Here is a 23,555-nt window from a genome sequence, read left to right on the forward strand (position 1 = left end):
TTATTAGGTTTTTTTCTGCCTTAGATATTACTATGCTAGAATTAAACTTTCTGACATTTCTGGTTGCTTTTAAAAAAGCATTTTCTTACTGATTTTTGTAGTTATATGATCATAATGTAAAACACTCACTATACAGGAAAGAATATCTTCTAACAATGTTATTTAGTTAAAATAGAATTCAAAATACTTGTATTTAAGTTTCTACTAACCCAATATATGAAAATTTTGCTGATATAAAACCATGACAAACCTTGGAACTCACCTGTCCATTTATAGCACTACACTATTGTACTCGAGAGGAAACAGGCAGGGAGTGAAGTCGTTTCTTTCACTTCAGGTTTTTTTTTTCAGACCCATACCTTCATGATATTTTTGTAATTTTCATTATTGATTTAGCATTTTAGATTCTGATGAACTTCACAGTAATATTTTATATGCACACAAAAAAATCCACACACACACACACACACACACACACAGAGAGAGAGAGAGAGAGAGACAATGTATTCATATGTAAGCTGTCAAATGTAATTTATTCAGATCAAAATTAATAGATTTGAATACTCATTAGCAATGATGTATAATTTTGGTATAAATTTGGATCCCTTTATCATAATACAGTGGGGTGTTTATCATGAAAATTATATTATTTTAAAATTTAGGAATGATATTGCCTTGAGGGAAGAGGGTACCATGGAGTACACTTATGTGTGAATCTTTTTGACCATAATTATTCAAATAGATAACTAAACATGAATTTTGCCTTAGGGTTAACACATAACCAATTTGTTTCACAAATCATCTAATTATGAGCAAAGTGGCTTCTTCTCTCTGCATTAATCCCTGTCCATTTAAAAATAATTTCATATTCTAGCAAAAGGTGTGATCTTTCCTAGTCAATTGTTTTGAGAGGACCTGTGCAGTCACTGACCCCTCAGTTGCTTAATAGCTTAGTTCTTCCTTACAACTATCAGTGGTAAGCAGTTATTAGCACATTTCAGGCATATGTTTAAATGAAGAACATTTTAACAACAAGAAAAATAACAAACTCTCAAATAGCTTGATTTGTTTATATTGTAAGAAGCATACATTTTATGAGCACATTTTAAATTGTTCTCATTTCACTTAAGCTCTTGTCATATTTCACAACATCTAAAGATGAGCCATAATTTAATATTTATTTATGAAAGACATACACCTTCTTCTCAAAACTGTAGGCGTCACATATCTTTTCAAATGTATAAAACATGACTGTGTCACAAAGTAGCAAGTCAGGGCAAGTGAAAGAATCATCAAGAAATTTCTATGCAATATACCCCTCTCCTATTTAATGTCAAAATATTGTATCATTTCAGGGAATCTCAGAAATATTGGTCTAAAAGCAGTAAGTTAATTCACACTTGCCTGCAAGCAAGTTTGATTAAGATTTTGATTTGCTTTAAAAAGCCATGTGCAGCACAGGAACAGAAATTCACCAGGACAGACCTCACTGTCAATTCAGTTCTCTCTGTAGGTCTCAGGCTTCATATCTTCTTTAATAAGATTTGAGCCTGATTATCTCACCACATGTGAGCAATGCTTACTGGCAATGCAAGTTCTCACGCATAGCTCAAATTACTATACAAAATATTAATGGAACAAGGCTTAAATTCTTAGAAGTAATTAATGTGAATTAGATCAGGTGTTGCCCTTACTCAAAAACAAGCAGAAGAATCAGATTGTGGAATGATGACAGTTCTTTTGCAGAGAGCAATTACTATAATAACTAGGGAGACTTGTGTGGCTGTCTTGGACTTTTACTTTTTGAAATAATTTCTGGGTGGGACACTCATTAGATGAGTCTGGCAAAAGTTGTATGGCAGATGAATTCAGCCAATGATTCCTTTCAACAAAAACCATAGCAACTAAACATCCCTTTATGTAAACTTCACAAACTGATTTTTAACATATACATTCACTTATACTAACCCCACATAATGGAAAAAATATTTAATATAAATGTTTTTCTTAAATTGTCTCCCTATATCATTTCTCACACTTTTATATATCAGTTTTCTGTTTTCCTTTACAGATGATGTTCCTAAGTCCTTGTATTCTAAGAGATTCAGCTCAAATAGAATATTTATGGTAGTAAACAAGACTATGTTCTTTTCCCTTTATTAAAACTGGAAACAGGTTCCTTCCCTTTCCGCCGACTCATCACAGACCAGGTGAGTGACCCCCTGCTTTTACCCAATCCCTGTCCAAAGCGCCATTCACCCAGATCCCCCCAGGCTTATCCCTGCTTGAAATATACATGCCCAGGCAGGGAGGAGCTCCCTGAATCTGCTTACAGGCCACTCTTCTTTCCCTTTCCACTGACTCATCACAGACCAGGTGAGTGATCCCTGCTTTTACCCAAATCCCTGCTTTTACCCAAATCCAAAGTGCCATTCACCCACATCCCCCCAGGTTTGTCCCTGCTTGAAATACACATGCCCAGGCAGGGAGGAGCTTCCTGAATCTGGGTACAGGCCACTCTTCCTTCCGTTCCCGGCGAGTGATCCACTGTTCTTACCCAACTCCCTATAAAAGCCCCATCCATCCCGATCTCCCCGGACCTGCTCCTGCTTGGGGTAGACCTGCCCAGGCAGTGAGGAACCCCCAGAGCCTGGAAATACCCCATTCTTACTTCCTGTCCCGCTCCCACACACCCGATCCCTATGGGAGCCTAACTCCTTCAGAGTGAAGATACTACGAGGAGAGGCAAGACCATCCAGAGCTTCAGACATTGAATTCCTGGCCCCCATACACTACAGCGTAACAAGAGGAGATAGAGAGATCCTACCTGCACTCACTGGAAAAAGATATGGGAAGAAGACAGAATAAGAACTCGCTCAACAACAGAAAGACCAATATGACACCACCAGAATCTAGGGACTCCACTCCAGCAAGACCTGAAAAGCCCAACATAGTGCATGAAAAGAGATGGATCTCAAAAATTATCTCAGCAAGATGATAGAGACCTTCAAAGAGGAAACAAGAAAATCCCTTAAATAAATAGAAGAAAAAGCAAGCAAAAAATTACATGAAATGGAGGAAAAGACAAACCAAAAAATTCAAGAAATAAACAAATCTCTTAAAGAAGCTAAAGAAATCCAAGATAAAACAACCAAACAAGTAAAGGAAGCTCTTGAAAGGGTTCAAAGCATGAAAGCTGAATTAGATACAATAAAGAAAACACAGAATGAGGCGATGCTGGAAATGGAAAGACTGGATTAAAGATCAGGATCTAAAGACATGAGTATAACTAATAGAATCCAAGAGACAGAAGAGAGAATCTCAGCTATTGAAGACTCGCTAGAGGATATACATTCATCAACCAAAGAAAACCTCAAGTCCAACAAATCCCTAACACAAAATATCCAGGAAATATGGGACACCGTGAAAAGACCAAACCTAAGAATAATAGGTATAGAAGAAGGTGAAGAAACACTGCTCAAAGGTACAGAAAACATATTCAACAAAATCATAGAAGAAAACTTCCCCAACCTACAGAAAGATATGCCTATGAAAGTACAAGAAGCTTATAGGACACCAAACAGACTGGACCACAAAAAGAAGTCCCCCTGACACATAATAATCAAAACTCCAAATCTACAGAATAAAGAGAAAATATTAAGAGCTGCAAAGGAAAAAGGCCAAGTAACATATAAAGGCAAACCAATTAGAATCACACCGGACTTCTGAATGGAAACTCTGAAAGCCAGAAAGTCTTGGATAGATACCCTACAAGCACTAAGGGAGCATGGATGTCAACCCAGACTACTGTACCCAGCAAAACTTTCAATCACTATAGATGGAGAAAACAAGATATTCCATGACAAAAACAGATTTAAACAATACATATCCACATTTCCAGCACTACAGAAAGATCTGGAAGGAAAACTCCAACTCAAGGAACATAACTACATGCACAAAAACACAGGCAATTGATAATCTAATTTTGCCAAACACAAAAAGAAGCAGGAGGGCAAAATCCACACACAATGACACCAGCAACAATAAATCCCAAACAAACAAGAACCAACGAACAATGGACATTAATATCCCTAAATGTCAATGGTCTTAACTTACCCATAAGAAGATATAGGCTGACAGAATGGATATGAAGACAGAATCCATCCTTCTGCTGTTTACAAGAAACACACCTCAACTTCAAAGACAGGAGATACCTCAGAGTAAAAGGATGGGAAAAGATTTTCCAATCAAATGGCCTCAAGAAACAAGCAGGTGTAGCAATCCTAATATCTAACAAATTGGACTTTAAACTAAAAATCAATCAAAAGAGAAGAAGAAGGGCATTTCATACTCATCAAAGGAAAAGTCCATCAAGATGAAATCTCAATCCTGAACATCTATGCTCCAAATATGAAGGCACCACCATTTGTGAAAGAAACATTACTAAAGCTCAAACCACACATAAAACCACACACACTTATAGTAGGAGACTTCAACACCCCACTTACGCCACTAGACAGGACCACCAGGCAGAAACTTAACAAAGAAACAAAGGATCTGAAAGAAGTTATGACCCAACTGGGGTTAATGGATATCTATAGAGCATTCCATCCAAACTCAAAAGAATATACCTTCTTCTCAGCACCACATGGCACATTCTCTAAAATTGACCACATAGTAGGCAACAAAGCAAACCTCCATAGTTACAAAAGAATTGAAATAACCCCTGTATCTTATCAGACCACCATGCATTTAAGCTAGAATTCAGCAACAATACAAATGTCAGAAAACCTGCAAACTTTGGAAAATGAATAACACCCAATTGCACCATTTCTGGGTTGAGGAAGAAATAAAAAAACAAATTAAAAACTTCCTAGAATCTAATGAGAATGCAGACACAACATATCCAAACTTATGGGACAATCTGAAAGCAGTGCTAAGAGGGAAGTTCATAGCACTTAGTGCCCACATGAAGAAACTAGAGAAAAGTCACATTAGAGAACTGACAGAACAACTGAAAGCACTAGAGCAAAAAGAAGCAAACTCACCAAGGTGGAGTAGACGCCAGGAAATAATCAACCTGAGAGCTGAAATCAATAAAGTAGAAACTAGGAAAATATTACAAAGAATCAATGAAGCAAAGAGTTGGTTCTTTGAGAAGATCAACAAGATAGACAAACCTCTAACAAAATTAACCAAAAGACAGAGACAGAGCATGCTAATTAACAAAATCAGAAACAAAAAGGGGGATATAACAATGGACACTGAGGAAATCCAGAGAATCTTTAGGTAATACTTTAAAAATCTGTACTCCACAAAATTCTAAAATCTAATGGAAATGGACAGTTTCCTGGATAAATATCACTTACCAAAATTAAATCAAGACCAGATAAACAGTTTAAATCGACCCATAACCCCTAATGAAATAGAAGCAGTCATCAAAAGCCTCCCAACCAAAAAAAGCCCAGGGCCAGATGGCTTCACTGCAGAATTCTACCAGAAATTCAAACAAGACCTGATACCAGTACTCCCCAAACTGTTCCACACAATAGATGCAGATGGGATATTGCCAAACTCTTTCTACGAGGCTACAATCACTTTGATACCCAAGCCACACAAAGATAAGACTAAGAAAGAGAACTACAGACTGATATCCCTCATGAACATCGATGCTAAAATACTCAATAAAATATTGGCTAATCGAATCCAAGAACATATCAGAAAAATCATCCACCACGATCAAGTAGGCTTCATCCCAGGGATGAAAGGATGGTTCAACATATGAAAAGCCATCAATGTAATCCACCATAAAAAACAAACTGAAAAAGAAAAACCACATGATCATCTCACTAGATGCGGAAAAAGACTTTGACAAAATCCAACATCCCTTCATGATAAAGATCTTGGAGAGAACAGGAATAACAGGAACATACCTAAACATGATAAATGGGATATACACCAAACCAATAGCCAACATCAAACTAAATGGAGAGAAACTCGAAGCGTTTCCTCTAAAATCAGGAACAAGAAAAGGCTGTCCACTCTCTCCATACCTCTTCAATATTGTACTTGAAGTTCTAGCTAGAGCAATAAGAAAAGAACTGGGGATCAAAGGGATACAAATTGGAAAGGACGAAGTCAAACTTTCACTATTTGCAGATGACATGATAGTCTACATAAGTGACCCGAAAAACTCTACCAGGAAACTCCTACAGCTGATAAACACCTTCAGCAATGTAGCAGAATACAAAATTAACTCAAAAATCTGTAGCCCTACTGTATACAGATGATAAACTCAATGAGAAAGAAATCATGAAAACATCACCTTTCAAAATATCCACAAGCAACATAAAATATCTCGGGGTAACACTAACCAAAAAAGTGAAAGACCTGTACAATAAGAACTTTGAGACTTTAAAGAAAGAAATTAAAGAAGATACCAGAAAGTGGAAAGATCTCCCATGCTCATAGTAAAAATGGCAATCCTACCAAAAGCAATCTAAAGATTCAACACAATCCCTATCAAAATCCCAACACAGTTTTTCACAGACATTGAAAGAACAATACTCAACTTTATATGGAAAAATAAAAAACCCAGGATAGCCAAAACAACTCTTTACAATAAAATATCTTCTGGAGACATCACCATCCCTGACTTCAAGCTCTACTATAGAGCCATAGTTCTGAAAACAGCTTGGTATTGGCACAAGAATAGACAGATAGACCAATGGAATCGAATTGAAGACCCAGATATTAACCCACGCACCTACGAACACCTTAATTTTGACAAAGGTGCTAAATCTATACAATGGAAAAAAGATACTATCTTCAACAAATGGTATGGCAAAATTGGATTTGGACATGCAGAAAATTGCAGATTGATCCATACCTGTCACCATGCACGAAACTTAAGTGCAAATGGATCAAAGATCGCTCCATAAATCCAGCCACACTGAATCTTCTAGAAGAGAAAGTGGGAATAACCCTTGAACAAATTGGCACAGGAGAACGAACGATTCCTGAACATCACGCCAGAAGCACAGACATTGATGTCTGCAATCAATAAATGGGACCTCCTGAAACTGAGAAGCTTCTGTAAGGCAAAGGACACAGTCAGTAAGACAAAACGACCACCCACAGAATGGGAAAAGATCTTCACCAGCTGCACATCTGACAGAGGACTGATTTCCAAAATATACAAGGAGCTCAAGAAGCTAGCCACCAAAACACCATACAATGAAATTAAAAAGTGGGGTGCAGAACTAAACAGAGATTTTTCAACAGAGGAATCTGAAATGGCTGAAAGACACTTAAGAAAGTGCTCAAAATCCTTGGCCATCAGAGAAATGCAACTCAAAACATCTCTGAGATACCACCTCACACCGGTCAGAATGGCTCAAATCAAAAATACCAATGACAACCTATGCTGGAGAGGATGCGGAGAAGAAGGAACACTCCTCCATTGCTGGTGGGAGTGTGAACTTGTAAGACCACTTTGGAAATCAGTATGGTTGTTTCTCAGGAAAATGAGAATCAGTCTACCTGAAGACCCAAAATCCCTCTCTTGGGCATATACTCAAAGAATGCACACTCATACAATAAGCACATATGTTCAACTATGTTCATAGCAGTATTATTTGTAATAGCTAGAGCCTGGAAACAACTGAGATGCCCCTCAGCTGAAGTGGATAGAGAAAATGTTGTATATTTACACAATGGAGTACTACTCAGCAGTAAAGAACAATGGAATCTTGAAATGGATGGAACTAGAAGAAACCACCCTCAGCAAGGTAACCCAGTAATGAAAAGATAAACATGGTATGTACTCACTCATTTTTGATTCTTAGACATACAGGAAAGGATTACTAGCCTACATTCAACACTGCCAGAGGATCTAGGAAACAAGGAGGACCCCAAGAGAAGATTGCATAGTCCCTTGAAGAAGGGGATGGGGACAAGAACCCCTGACCAAATTGGATCCCGGGTCAGGGAGAGGAAGGAGAGACTTCATTTAGTTGCTGTTCAAAGCAGAAACAGACACTGAACCATACTACTGGAATTCAGTTGTGGAGAGGGACTAGGGTTGAGCAAGGGAACCAAGACAGGGATGGAGAGACCTGCAGAAACAGTGTACCTGACATACTGATAGAATAGAGACCCTAATCATAAAGCTGGGGAAATAGCATTGGACCAAACCAAACCCTCTGAATGTTGGTACCAGCTAGGATCCCAAGACAGTCTATGATTCCTCTGACAGCAGAGCCAGTCTTTATCCCTAGAGCACAAATGGACTTTGGGAGCCCATTCTCTATGGAGGCATACTATTGCAGCCCAGATACAGCAAGGAGGGTCTAGACCCTCCCCCAAACAATATGATAGACTTTGTAGGTCTTTGGTAGAGGGCCTCACAATCCCTGGAGAGGAGTCTGGGGTGGATTGGGGTGGGTTGGGTGGGGAACATGGGAGGAGAGGTGGGTGAGGTAATGGGAAGATGTATATTTAAATATGAGTAATTAAAATAATAAAAAATGGAAAAATTAAAAAAATGATTTGTTCCAGCTTTCCCCTATGCATACATTAAATATCTTCTTCAATAGCTGGAAACTTACAACATATTCCTTTATTATGCTTGTCACCTAATCTTCCCTGTGTCTAAACTCTTCACACTGGATCTAGCATTTCACCCTATGTGGTTATCATCATTCATCCACAGGGACTTCCTTTGTCAATGAATGCAGATGCTAACCATGTCCCACAGGCTCCTTCCACTGTGGCCTCCACCCCCCCACTAGGTAATGGATCTCTGATAATCTCCTTTGTAGCCCATTTGAAGGGCATAAACAATATATAAAATGGTACAAATAAAATTTTCTTTGGAAAAAAAAAACTGGAAACAGTTATCATCTGCACTCAACTTTGGTTCTTCAATGGTGACACTATCCTGTGTACTGTGAAACTCTATACTTTCACAGGTGGGCTACAGCCCTATCACAGTTTTCTTCTTAGAAAATGCCTGCATTTACTGTTCCCTAATTTTGGTGAAGAAGAAATTTTCCATTTATATAATGTATTCTCATTCAGGAACTGTCTTAAAATTTTAATTTGTCTTCTCCCTTTAAAAAAATATTCATGACATAACAATTTGGTTTACATGTATTGAAGAACTATATTTTCATCAACTTTGATTCTGGATTCTTCTTTCATGATTTGGTAGAAACTTCATGGTAGTGAAATTAAAAACCATTGTTGGTAAAGCAGTTCTCTGCTCCAATTGTTTCTCTCCAAGTTTCATTAGTGCCCACTCTTTCTTTTCTACACACACACTTTCACTTTCTTCAAGAGTTCTTTTTATTCTGCTTTGTACTCTAGCCATTTTCATATATTAAAACTGAGCTACAGCCATAGACTTGAATATTCTCCTTTTGGGGAAAATAGCTCATGCAACAAGTACTTTTCCAAGGTTAGAGTTAGATATCCACTTGTCTCCAGGAAAAAAAAAAATCTCTGCTTGGCTGCAAATAGATGTTTTAAACTTAACTTTACAGAAACCAAACTACTGATATATTTTGAAATAAGTTTTCCTGTATTTTCACCTAATGTTTCAAAAGAGGCTTTGTTTCCCATTTTTTAATCGGGTAAGACAATGAAGAAACATTTGTATAAGTACCTCTTGCTAACCAATTGAGCTACTGGAGCACTCATGAAGAAACATAATATATTACTTTGCCTCATCCTCCACTGTCTAATAACCTAGTAAATCAACAATGTATTCACTAACATTATCTTTTTCTTTTCTAGAAATATTGTTATTATTTACTCTTAATAATGCATGCTAAATTCTTCACAACAAACAACTTATCATCCCTCTTTCCCTGTTAATGCTAGACTTAAGTCCCCATCAACTGTTTCTTCACTAACGTCTCAATTTCTGTATCCAACAATTCATAACTTATTCATGCATGAGAATGAAGAAGAATATTTTCAATAACAATGTAATTCCCATAATCTATTGGATGTTTGTTTTTTGTATCAAATACATGTTATCAGATATAGTGACCGGCAAGCACTTAACACAAAAGCCAACCCTTTGGACATACAAAACTTATAATTTGCTCAGGTATTCAGGGTTGGAATCTGTAATTGCAAATATGCACATTGTTTTATTAAAGACCCAGTGGTGATTTGGAGGCAGTGTTACCAGGATCACATTAAAGACTATAACACCAGCAAAGTATTTATTTTCTAATGGTATGTGTAAATCAATGTATTTGAAATATATAAAGGTACTTAAAATACATAACCCAAATTATAAAATATTATTCAGGCTATTATATGGCATTGATATATATTGTGGAATACTTTTAACTTTTACCCATATGACATTTGAAAGTGTAATAGACAATACAGTAGTTAATGCATTGAAACTGGCATGGTGGTTCACTGTGTCAACCCAGCTCTCTGGAAGCAGAACCTAGAGGAGCATAAGCCTGAGAGTAGCATGAGCTACATGAAAGCACCCTGTTTCAATTTGTTAAAAATACAATAAAATTAGCCAGATAATATTCATGTTTTAATGAGGATCATGGATTTTAAAATTAATTTTAAAATAAAGCTGGTTCTGTAGGAGCTTCCCTATAAACTAGCAAGCCAGTCATTTGCTGTACAGCAGTACTCTTTGGTTTTGACCCAGCTAATGTTTCAGGCTAGACACACATTGCTGTTACTACATGTGCTGGGATATCAGCAATGATTATCACTAGTCCTTCTCCCTGAAGGCAACCAAAGTGCTTTCAAATAGGACCAATGTACTTACAGGACAGAATTAGCCCAAAAGTAGAACTCTTCTTAACAAAAAATGATCCCTTCAGTGACATTTCTGTTTCATTTAAAGTTATTAATCACCTTTTGGAGACTGACCTAGTCTCCATTTTCATATTTCAGGTGAAGGAGATAGACCATAACATTTTAACAATTCCTATGTGTTTTTATCAATCTTTAGTGATGAAAATAAGCAGAGATGTTGAAGAACAGAACACTATATATATAGAAATATATATATATATATATATATTTATATTTATACATACATATAATACATATATATGTACGTATATATATTGTACATCTGTTTATATTCATTTGTTTTATACTGCAAAGAAAGAGTTAGGCTTGAAAGAGATTAAATGAATCAGAGGACACTTTAGTATTCAGATTGATATTTCAATAACCTTATTTTATATTTACATAAAATTCATGACAGTTGTCCTTGACAACTGTGAATATATGTGAAATGATTTAAAAGTTTTACATACTGATTTTCTTCTTCAAATTAAAATATACATATAATGGTTGTATTGTCAAATGGTTTAGTCTGATGATGATGAGCACATAACAAAGGAAGGTAGTCTCTAGAGAAATCCTTGAAGTTGGGACCTAGCCAGATGAGTCAGCTAGTGAAGGCAATTGCTGGAAAAGCTTTGTACATTCTTTGACCCTGAAACCCACAGAAAATGGAATGTAAAAATAGATAGTAGAGTTTTGTGCCTACTTCAAGCAAGCATGCCAAGGGACATTAACATTTATACACATTTCTCTCTCTCTCCCTCTCTCTCTCTCTCTCTCTCTCTCTCTCTCTCTCTCACACACACACACCACACACACACACACACACACCACACACTAATTTAAAAGAAAAATAAGAGAATCAAAAAGCCAAGGGACATTAACATTTATACACCTCTCTCTCTCTCTCTCTCTCTCTCTCTCTCTCTCTCTCACACACACACACTAATTTAAAAGAAAAATAAGAGAATCAAAAAGCCAAGGGACATTAACATTTATACACCTCTCTCTCTCTCTCTCTCTCTCTCTCTCTCTCACACACACACACACACACACACAATAATTTAAAAGAAAAATAAGAGAATCAAAAAGAAAAACCAAACTATTTAATAACAATATCTTTTAATATATTCTTTACTTGATGTTTTCATTCAGTTAGACATTCTGTTCACGCTTCCAATGCTCATAACTGCATCAGAAGAGTAAACAAAATGACCTTATTCAGTATCAAAATCCCATGTCCTGAATTACATGCATGACTGCCAAGAACATCCCTAAAATTAAGTTTTTTTTCAGTTTCAGTTATTGTTCCCCTGAAGAGATTAGTTAAATTGGCAACTTTGAGAACAAATAATTGCATATTGCAAGAAAAAGAAAAGTCTTCAGTAGACAGTGAACTGAAAATGGATAATTTCCTGAGAAATAAAAAAGGGATTGAAACATGTTATCTGGGTCCTTTATTGGCCCAAGCACTCTCTGTGCTTTAACATCTGTTAGCTTCCTAATTCACAAAATGGGATTACTACTTAAAGTTCTCAACTTATTTTTAATATGCATTGCAAAGGATTTTGCACAGTGTTTGACATTGTTCATGAGCTGAGTATCCAGAGGAAACGTGCTTTTGCTGTAGATGTTTATCGAGTCTAGCTTTCTTTGGAATTGTGTTTTCTTAGTTGCTGCATCCTTCCTAAGTATTCTTGATCCCTTCTATAGCAAAGGTTCCACAATATACCCTCCCTGCAGATCATGTAAATTAGATGACATCACAGAAGGACGATACATAGCAACCAATCAAAAACATTGGCTATTTATTGCTATAGTAAAAGTTTCCGCTTCTGGATACTTCCAAATCATTTGACCTGACTTTGATGAGGTTGTAGGAAAATTGTCCTGTGTCCCTTTGCTTGCTCCCTCCTTTCACTCCCTGATGATTTTATTTAGTTTAGTCTCACAAATTCACCTATGGAGTGCCTTTCTCTCAACCATCTATGAGCTGGCAGTTCCTCTTGCATTATCACTTTAATTTTTTATTTTCTTCATACTACTATGACTCAGAATGCACAACTGTTTTGTTATGCCTTTATCTGCCTTTTCTTTATGTTTCATTAAATTAGAAGTTGTTTTAGAGCTTTGTACATTCACAGAGCAGTGCCCAATACACATTAGTCTCAAAATCTCCTACAGAACATGCAGGTATGTGTTTCTAATTCTGTGACAGTTGAGTGCTCACCTGTTCAAAGAGTGGAGACATCATTTTAAGTGTCCCATTGATTCTGAGAACTGCAACTTAATTATCTAGGTTCTTGGTGGCATACAAGCAAGATATTTTTGTTATATAACCACAAAAATCAATGATGGCATTCTATTAGAATGTGCTACTAAACACGCTTATTAATAGAAAAATAGAAGATATAATGTCCATTATAAATATGCCTTATATGTATCTTGTCTGACCAAGTTATACACAAGCAGTAATCTTATGAACACAAATATATTTTCTCATTTACCTTTTTATATTAGCTGATATCATTACTTCTTTTTTCTCCATTTTTTACTTTAATTAAAAACAAGATTGTTTTACGTGTCAATCCCAGTTCCCTCTCCCTTCCCTCCTCCCCTGCCCCCCACTAATATGCTACCTATCCCACACCATTTCTTCTCCCCAGGGGGGGTGAGGTCTTCCATGGGGATCTTCAGTGTCTGTCATATCCTTTGGGATAGGGACTAGGCCCACCCCTGTGTGTCTAGGCTCAGGGAGTATCCCTCTATGTGGAATGGGCTCCCAAAGTCCATTCCTATGCTATGAATAAGTTCTGATCTGCTACATGAGGCCCCATAGATTTCTGAGGTCTCCTCACTGACACCCACATTCATGGGGTCTGAATTAGTTCAATGCTGGTTTCCCAGTGATCAGTCTGAGGGCCAAGAGCTCCCCCTTGTTCAGGTCAGCTGTTTCTGTGGGTTTCACCATCCTGGTCTTTACCCTGTTGCTCATCACTCCTCCTTTTCTGCAACTGGATTACAGTTCAGTTCAGTGTTTAGCTGTGGGTATCTGCTTCTACTTCCATCTACTGCTGGATGAAGGCTCTAGGATGGCATATAAGTTAGCCATCAATCTCATTATCAGGGGATGGTGTTTAAGTTAGCCTCTACACTGTCATTTAGAAGGTTAGTTGGTGTCATCCTTGTAGATCTCTGGAAGGACCATCTCACCTTGTTTTTGGCAAAGTTCAGAGGTCACTTTTCTGTGAGTCCTACATGTCTAGTCTGCACTGTACATTGTAAACTGTCAGTGCAAGAGCAATTTCTTTGCCCAGTGAATAACATGGCCACAGATGAAACAAACTCCAAAAGGAGTTTTCTTGAATGCCCATCATCTTGTCTAAGGTAAATTGGTGCTGCCAGGATCAGAAGTTTCTCAATGCCACAAAAGCCCCAAGTTAACAAACATTTTAGTTGCCATATTATGCAGGTCTTAGAAATGTTTGAAGACCATCTATCTATCGAAAATATATCTATGATCTGGAAAACATACCTAACATATATACAAATTTGATTATTATAGAAGACTAAATACTGAAATATGTTTCTTAATTATCCTAAATAATTTATAATAATCCCTTTCAAAAATCGAATTTTACCTTATATTTATAAATAACATGCCTAGATACAATAACTTAAGCAAAAGTAGAATTTTATATACAATATGCTGTAACATAAATAACCTTAAATTGATATCAATACACAAAAATCTTTAAATAGAGTAGAAATATATATACAGTGTGTGGTAATGAAAATTACCTTGAATTGGCATCCTATACAAAAGTCCTTTAAACAAGGGAAAATACATATATATAGTGTAACAAAATTGACTTTGAATTTGTGTCTGCAAACCAAAATCCATGCCAAAGCAAAAAAATCCGAGATTAAATCTATCCTATATTTTCATATTCCCCTAAATTATAACAAACATCCATGACCAACAAAATAACCCCAAACCACCCCCATACCCCTGTGAATGTGAACATAGTTTTCTCCAGACTGCTTCATGCTGAACATGTGTGAAGTCATCTTTAGAGTTCCAGAGAGAAAATTTGAAATAATGACCAAGTACTGAAAAGACCAGTTATAACCCTTGTTGATAGGTATCACCTGTCAAGATTCAGGAGGTCTCTCATAATCAAACCAGAACCCTATCACACTGGAACAAATCCACAGCCTTTTGTTTCCTGTGGAAACAAAAGCAAAATCACTTCTCCAAAGCAATGCATCTTTTACCTTCCATTTTACAAATACATTTCTTGACATCTATTTGAAAGTTCAGGCAGTCTTCAAATATCTAGGTTGGTTAATTTGCACAGTCCCTCTTTAAATTCTAGGTTTCTTAGCAGCTGTCACATTGTAAAACACAATGGAATCTGTTTAGAGGTTTTTAAATCTGAATCCCTTTTACTGGGTATCTCTAGTCTTTTTTGACCATACAAGCAAAATTTAGTCTAATAATCTACACCTACATACTACACACAGATCTCAGCTGACTCTGTGCACTTCCTGGTCCACGAGAGCCAAGCCTAAAACTCATGTCCCACTCCGAGGTTCATATCACCAGGAACTACACTCAACTGTGCCAGTGCTGGTGCAATGACAGGCATTTTTCACTTCATATTTTGTTCTTACTTAATGTTCTAGTTGTTCACAAGCTCACTGACCAGCAGAAACTGTCCAGCTGAAACTGTTAAATGAGCCATATCTTTTTTTTCCAGCTTTCTCAGGCTCTAGATGTATATCCAAGTCCCACGATAGAATAACACTTCATAGTTCTATGATGTTTTTTTTTTCTCTTTTGGGTTTGGTGTGCCTAACACCAGCTCCTAAATGAATCACGGAGGATTATTCTTAATTATGAATGTCAAGCTTTAGTTTGGCTTGTTTTTTGTCAACTTTTCTTTCTTTTTCCATTTTTTAATTTTTTTTATTTCATTTTACATTCCTACCACAGTTCTCCCATCCACCCCTAGTCCACTCCTCCTCAAGGGTAAAGACTCCCTTGAAGTGTCAGGATTGTCTAGCCAGCTTTTCTTAACCTTAAATTATCCCATTTACCTCTGGGCTTTTCCTGTTCTCTTCTGTAAACCTTACTCTTACTCCATGGATGGCTGGATGTTGGCTGGCCTCTAATAGTTTACTCTCCTTGTTCTCTTCCTCCTGCTATTTATTCTCTCTGCCTGCCAGCCCTGCCTAACCTTGCTCCTGCATTGCTATTAGACATTCAGCTCTTCATTAGGACTATTAGGTGTTTTAGACAGGCACAGTATCACAGCTTCACAGAGTTAAACAAATGCAACATAAACCAAAGTCACACACCTTAAAATAGTATTATGCCACAGGTCCAAGCAAACCCTTTTCACTTTAACATCACACAGTTATATGAAAATACTACAGATTACACTGCTACAGAATTAAGATTAGATACATGTGAGGTATTATGTGTTTGATATTACCCAGATATATTCACATTATTATTTTGTTAGTAATTCAAATAAAAACATTGCAGAGGGGCGGTCTTTCTAGAAACTAATATAAAACCAAGAGTCAAAACGTAGTTGGGAAATTTTGATGTGCCCTCTCATAAATCTTAACTAGTCTTGTAATTAAAGTTGCTACTTTTTGAATGATTCTGAACAAGACAAGCAAAATGGTATTCATGACTCTGAAGCCTGCTGCCTGCTTACTGTTTTGTGATATGTCTCTGCCAACATAAAAGGCAAATCCAGGTCAGCCAGGAGCTGAGTGAGAAGCACTGTGAGATTGTTCATCTGTCTTCATAGGGTTCAAATATGTACAACTATCTCAACTATAAGTTTTCCAACCCTAGGTGAATCAAAATTCTCTAAAATGTGCTTTTCATGGTCAACCTCTACCTCTGTAGAAACTAACCAGAGACTGTCGTTCAGATCTCTTGTTGTCTCTACCTCAGCAACGTGAACTTCAGTAGTTAAGTGAGGAGAGGTACTCTGGTGAAATATGTGTTTTGTTTCTTTGAAATCTGTGTCAGCATTGGCACAATATTGAATATCGCTGTCTTCGTTTACTAGACTACAGAATTTGTGAAACTGATGCAGTTATCCTGAGCAATGATGAGGTAGTGAAAATGATGACAACAAAAGGAGGGCTAATGAGGATGAGGATGGGGAGAGATTCAGTGATGTGATGCAGTACAAATCAAATGTTAATCACAAAGTGTCAGTGATAAATGATCTCCATTTGTGGTTATATCTGCTTTCTATATGTGGAGCTGTTCGTATTTAGAGTATGTTCAGGGCTTCCTGTTTTGACGACAGGTTCACGTCTTAATAGAATTAACATGGTCATGATGTTTCACTCCCAATTAATCTGAAACTTTTAACTTGACTACACAGCTTATTGACAATATCCCATAGGTGTATTGTTTCAGGAAGTAAATTTGAATCATCTTACTCTTCATTTTTAGGATTTATTTGTTTATTTATTTATTTATTTATTTCAGACAGGATTTCTCTGTATTGCTTTGGAGCCTGTCCTGGAAATCTCTCTGTAGACCAAGCTGGCCTCAAACTCAAAGAGATTTACCTAACTCTGCTTTTCAACTGCTGGGTTTAAGGGCATGTAACACCAACGCCTGGTAAGGTTTTATTTGTTAACTTCTGCTGTTCCCATGGCATCATATTAGCCTCTACTTTTCCTTTATGAGGACAATGAGAACAAGAGCAACAAGATACTTAATAAATCAAATTTTCTACTTTCCAGGCAAATCCATTTCAAATGATATCTAATTGTGATCATAAGCTAATATTTAATTAATTTATACATTCTTGTTCTTGGTCTCCATAGATCTTACATGGCATATCGGGATAGTTTTTTTCCCCAGGTCTCTGTATCCCAATCGTGTGTGTGTGTGTGTGTGTGTGTGTGTGTGTGTGTGTGTGTGTGTGTGTGTGTGTGTGTGCATGCGCACGTTCTGTGTGTGGCTTCTTGTTTGGGAAATGAATCATGGTGACCAAAATTAATACTTAGTCTGCCAGTTCTTTATTCAGAGCTTATCATAGCAAAGATTATTCAGTTCAGTGACAATAGACAAAATAACAGTCAATGATCTCTGTACAGCTATGTTTGTCATTGGGCTGAGCCTGACCAAGGGCACTGAAGGACACTGGCAGTTATTTCCACTGTCAAACAGGCAAAAATGTTTCATAGCCAATGTAGACATCAAACTTCTTTCTCATGGGAGCTTGTTTCATGGCTTAGGACAGGTTCTTCTTTTAAAAATAATCCATTCACTGTTCTTTGTAGCATCTGCACAGGTATCTGTGGAGCATCTCTAAAGACCTTATAATCAATTGCCTATGTTCACATTTTGAAATGCAGAGATTTGCAAGAGCTCTTACATAAAAGCCGTTATGGTCTCTTTGATCAGAATAATGATTTGTCAAATTTTTCTTAATTGTTGATAATCCACACCATCAAGAGAGGGAGTAATTAAGAGGTATTCCTGACTCTCTCCAAAACCTGAAATATACTGTTATTGCTGATTTATCTCGGTTGATGACTTTAACGATTATTTTTATTACTTACACACAATTACACACGCACACATACATTGGCCACCAAACCTTGCTCCAATTGTACAAGGGTAAACCACAAATGGGAAATTTAAGTATTCAGATTGTTTTTGAGAGATAATTCTGGGAAGTAGGTGAACTTAAAAGAGGCAAATACCTGTTTTTACCCCTAACTTTTGCATTGTATAATCAGTTCCATGTAACTATTCTGGAACATAGGATTCTATTGAATGCAGGTGACAATGCAGGGAAGGATCAAATTAAATGGCAGCTCATTTAACTCAACTTCAATACTTAGGCTTTAAACTTTTAACACCTCTGTCCTAGACATGTGACAGACAGTTGCATAGGTGATCCTGCAATTCCTTACACAAACTTTGCAGAAAACTCAGGAGGTATTACATACCTTAGCCTCCAAGTATCTGAGATGGTATTCTGATTGCTGACTGCTGCCTTGGTTCAAAGAGGTGCATACAAATGGTCATGGTCACTTCTGTCATTTATTCCCCAGTATTGAAAGCCCATTTCCCTCCCATTAACATACTTATGCTTATTCCTTGGAACAACATTGAAGATGGTGAAAGACCATTATTAACATAACATGTTTCTTGCAAACACTTATCTCCAAAAGAAATACATTCAATCCTACCATGTTCTGAACTTTAAAAAATGTTTAGAACATACTTTGAAAACTAAAATGAAAATGTCTTGCCATTTTAGTATTGTCTAGGTTGTAACCTCAGAACTTATCCACTGCTATGAAGGTTACAAAATTTAGCAGGTACTTGACAGTTGACCCTACATTTCCCAAAGCAAAGAGCTATTCTAATAAGCACTCACCAGACAGGGATTAAAATATATATGTATACACTCTTATATAATATATTTATCTATATTTGTAGGACCTGATAACTGGAGACAAACCACAAGTCCATCAATATAGGAACTGATATACTGGCTATAATAAAGCCATATAATAGAATATAATTTAGTAAGTAATAAAAGTAATGGGTTGCTAATATATGTAGCAACATGGATAAATATCAAAATCATTGTGTTTCGTGTCTGGTGGTTTGAACGAGAATGGCATCAACAGACTTGTACATGAATGGTTCATCAGCAGCAAGTGGTAGTACTGGAGAAGGATTAGGAGATATAGCTTTGTTGGGCTATGAGTGGCCATGTTGTAGGAAATGTATCACTGTGTATGGCCTTTGAGATTTCAAAAGCCCAAGCCATGCCAAGTGGCTTTCTTTTCCTTCTGTCTGTGGATCTGGATGTAAAAATCTTACCTACTTCTCCAGTACTGTGTCTTCCTTGAGTGCTGCCATGTTTCTTTCCCACCATGATGACAAAATACTAAACCTCTAAAACCATAAGCCAAATTCTATTAAATGTTGTCTTTAAGAAGAGTTCCCCTGGTTATATCTCTTCACAGACTAAGACAGTAATAAAAAAACTTAGAGTCAGATGAAACATGCTGTTCTAGCATGAGGGCCTTACTATAGCAGAAAACATAGCTTTGACACTGTGTTAGATGGAATTACTATTGCTTTGATGAAACAAGATGACAAAAAACAAGTTGTAAATAAAGCATGTATTGATGCAGAGGCATTGGAGGGATGCTTCTTACTGGCTTGCTCTTCATAGCTTTTTCAGCTTGCCTTCTTATAGAATACAGGACGACAAGTCCAGGAATGGCACCACCCACAATGAGCTGGGCCTTATCCCATCAACTGCTAATTAAGAAAATGCATTATAGTCTTTCCTACAACCCTTCAATGTTGAGACATTTTCTTAATTCAGTTTCTGTCCTCTCACATGACTTTAGTTTGTCTCAAGTTGACATAAAACTACCCATCACAGCTTCTTAGTGGTGGTGTACACCTTTAATCCCAGCATTTGGAAGGCAAGGGCAGGTGGATCTGCTGAGTTGAAGGACATCCTGTTCTACCCAGCAACTTCCAGGACAGACTCCATAGCTACAAAGAAACCCTGTCTTAAAAACAAACAAACAAATAAACAAACAAAAATCTATGCATCACAGACATTAATCCAACTCCATAACTACAAGGAAGCTTCCATCTCTTTCACATGTCTGTGTGAATGGATGATGTGGCTTCCTCATGACTCCAATCTGTCACATTGGCATTGAAGAAAGTGCAAGCAAAGATTCAATGGTGGTTAAAGACAAGGACTCTGATTTGCTCTGGAGCAACATGCCATCTTGTAATTCATAGATTCTGAAAAATCTGTCCTGACTGATTTAGTGCCTGCACTCTATTTGTAGTTCTGAAATGTGCTTTTCTGCAAATTCCTCTCAGCTCTGACTGATAAACAGAAACATCCATGGACTTGTGGACACTCACCAGCACTTTGATGGTAGATGGGTTGAGAACTGAAATATGGGACTATTGACATGTAAACGTTCATTTTCTGAAAGTGTTGAAGTATGTATTATGTACCCAAAAATATGGCATAGAATAAACCAAGTGCATCAGTATGCTGAGTACTTCAGAGTATATTTTCAGAGTTTGGTTCTCAGAACCCATGTCTTGACAGCTGACAACTGCCTATAACTCTAGCTCCAGGAACCAGATTGCCTGTGTGGGCATGTACTCACACCTGGCATATGCCCACACAGATAGGTGCATATGCACATTCATAAAAACAACCATAGGGAAAAATAAGAGTACTTTAAAATGAAGGCACACTGCAAACTCCTATCAAAGGGCAGAATCACATAGCTGTACAGACTTTTCCAGACATATAGTCCTCTTCAAGATGTCTGAGTCTTCTCTGGGCTTGGACTTAGGTTCCAGCGACATGGCTAAACGCACCAAAAAGGTCGGGATCGTCGGGAAATAAGGGACCCGCTACGGTGCCTCCTTCCGGAAAATGGTGAAGAAAATTGAAATCAGCCAGCATGCCAAGTATACTTGCTCCTTCTGTGGCAAGACCAAGATGAAGAGATGAGCTGTTGGCATCTGGCATTGCAGTTCCTGCATGAAAACAGTGGCTGGTGGAGCCTGAATCTACAACACTACATCTGCTGTTACAGTGAAGTCTGCCATCAGAAGACTGAAGGAACTGAAAGACCAGTAGAAGTGCTACTACTGCCTGGGACCTACCTAGCCGCTAGAAATAAATGGGCTAATTTACATAAAAACGATGTCTGAGTCTTTTATTTAAACATTTCGTGTAAGTATACTTTGCTATTTATTTTGTTTTGTTACCTATAAATATTAACCCAAGAGGTGAATTTAAAACTCAAATGTTCTTAAATAATGCAACCATTTTAGTCATAAGTGAGAAACTCCACTCTTAATGGAGTTTTTATGGTGTCATTGCCCTGTGTACTCAAACAGCATCAAGCAACTTATGTAATTATACTGTGGGTGCATGGATATGGTGGTTACAAACATGCCAGTGAATTAAAACCCCAAGGAGAATATGTGTGGAAAGTAATGGATTTGGAGAAGTTTTCATTTTCTTTATTTCATGGAAGAGAAACGAGTTATGTTAGTGAAAGTCCAGAGCTGACAATTTGCTTAATGTTAACTGTAATGCTTATACTTCTACAGCCCTTATTTGTTCAAGAATAGATGGACATTATGCAGCCTCTATTACCCATGGAAGCAGGACAGCCAATGACACTATACAATAAAACATGCAACAAATACCAGCAACAAATCTGTATACTGTCCCTTTTCAGGTCTATGCTACTGCCCTTTGCACTTCCTCTCTCCTCTGTGCATGTGCCTAATGTTCTAGATGTTTCTATTGCAGGCAGACTTCTCTACCACTTAATTTAAGTTACATTTCCTTCAGCAATAAATAGCGTAACATTTATCTTCCCCAAATCTGGAAATCCATTTTCCAGTGCAGGCTTCCATTTACTCTGTTATTATAGATTTATTTTCTCGTTTTATTACCATTTTAATGACATTTTAGAAAGGAAGGTGAGAAGTTCATGTGTTAGATGCAATGTCTTTGAACATAAACTCCAGTAAATGTTTGTGAAATGAGATATGCTTTACCAGAACTAGCTACAAATGTGAAATGTAATAATATGAAAATCATATGGAATACATTTAATGTTGTTACATTATAAAGTTGTACATTTGAGTTTACTTGTGGAATGCTAAAGATTTTCCGAACAAGTAAAGGAATTTCTTGCAAAATGGACAAAAGAAAGATGCTGTATTTTCTCCTTCTATTCTCATCTATTATAATAGTTCATATACCATGTCCACCAAGATATGTGATTAATACCAAATAATGTCACCTGAATTCACCAATGAATTCAGTATTAGGTTAGAATTCAGTTTTATGACAAAATGTTTTGATGGTTAGGGCAAATTGGACAGAGAAATGGGATAAATAAGGCAACCTTTGGGCTGAAATAAATAACAATATATTCTAGTTCCTAATCAGAATAGTCTTTTTAAATATATATATATATATATATATATATATATATATTTCTAACAAGAATTAAAATTACAACTATAAGCAAATAACTATTTTGGTAAAACAATTTAGAATCCCACAATGCATATGATTTTTATAAATTTCAGAGTCTTTATGGAAAGGCACCCAGGCATTATTTGTTAAATTTATAATGCACACTCTCTAATCTATAATGTTTCAAGAGTGAATAGTTTTTAACATACCTTTATGTACACTAAGCATTTTGAAGCACCACACAGTCCAGAATCTTCTATTATTATGAGATACAGGAAGGGAAACCCACTAGAGATGCTCCTGTGTAGTACCAATTTTGAGAATACAGCATGAATGTAAATGTAGCTTTCCTGAGGCTATTATTTTGTAGATAACAAGGGCCTTCCAGTCCCAACATGTTTTTCATAATAGTTTAGAATTTAAAAGCACAAGAGTGGAATGTTTGAAGACTGAAGATTTATCTGCTCTCTTCTGAGTGCATATGGGATTTGGCATTTAGTTTTCATTCAGTCTCTTTAACCTGTTCTTGTTTACTGAGAGTCTATCATTATGTTCTGCTTTGAGATTTTCTTTTATGAATGGCTTTTATGCATTGCATGGCATGTTATTCAGTCCCACTAAATAATAAAAGCTCATTAAAAAAGGCAT

General features: G+C 36.8%; 1 pseudogene; it reads left to right on the plus strand.

The window, feature by feature from the left end:
* Positions 1–21,266: 21,266 nt before the first annotated feature.
* LOC100774829 lies at positions 21,267–21,545 on the plus strand (annotated as a pseudogene).
* Positions 21,546–23,555: the final 2,010 nt, after the last annotated feature.

This window comes from Cricetulus griseus, chromosome 5 (genome assembly GCF_003668045.3).
Source record: "Cricetulus griseus strain 17A/GY chromosome 5, alternate assembly CriGri-PICRH-1.0, whole genome shotgun sequence".
In the NCBI taxonomy this organism is placed as follows: domain Eukaryota; kingdom Metazoa; phylum Chordata; class Mammalia; order Rodentia; family Cricetidae; genus Cricetulus; species Cricetulus griseus.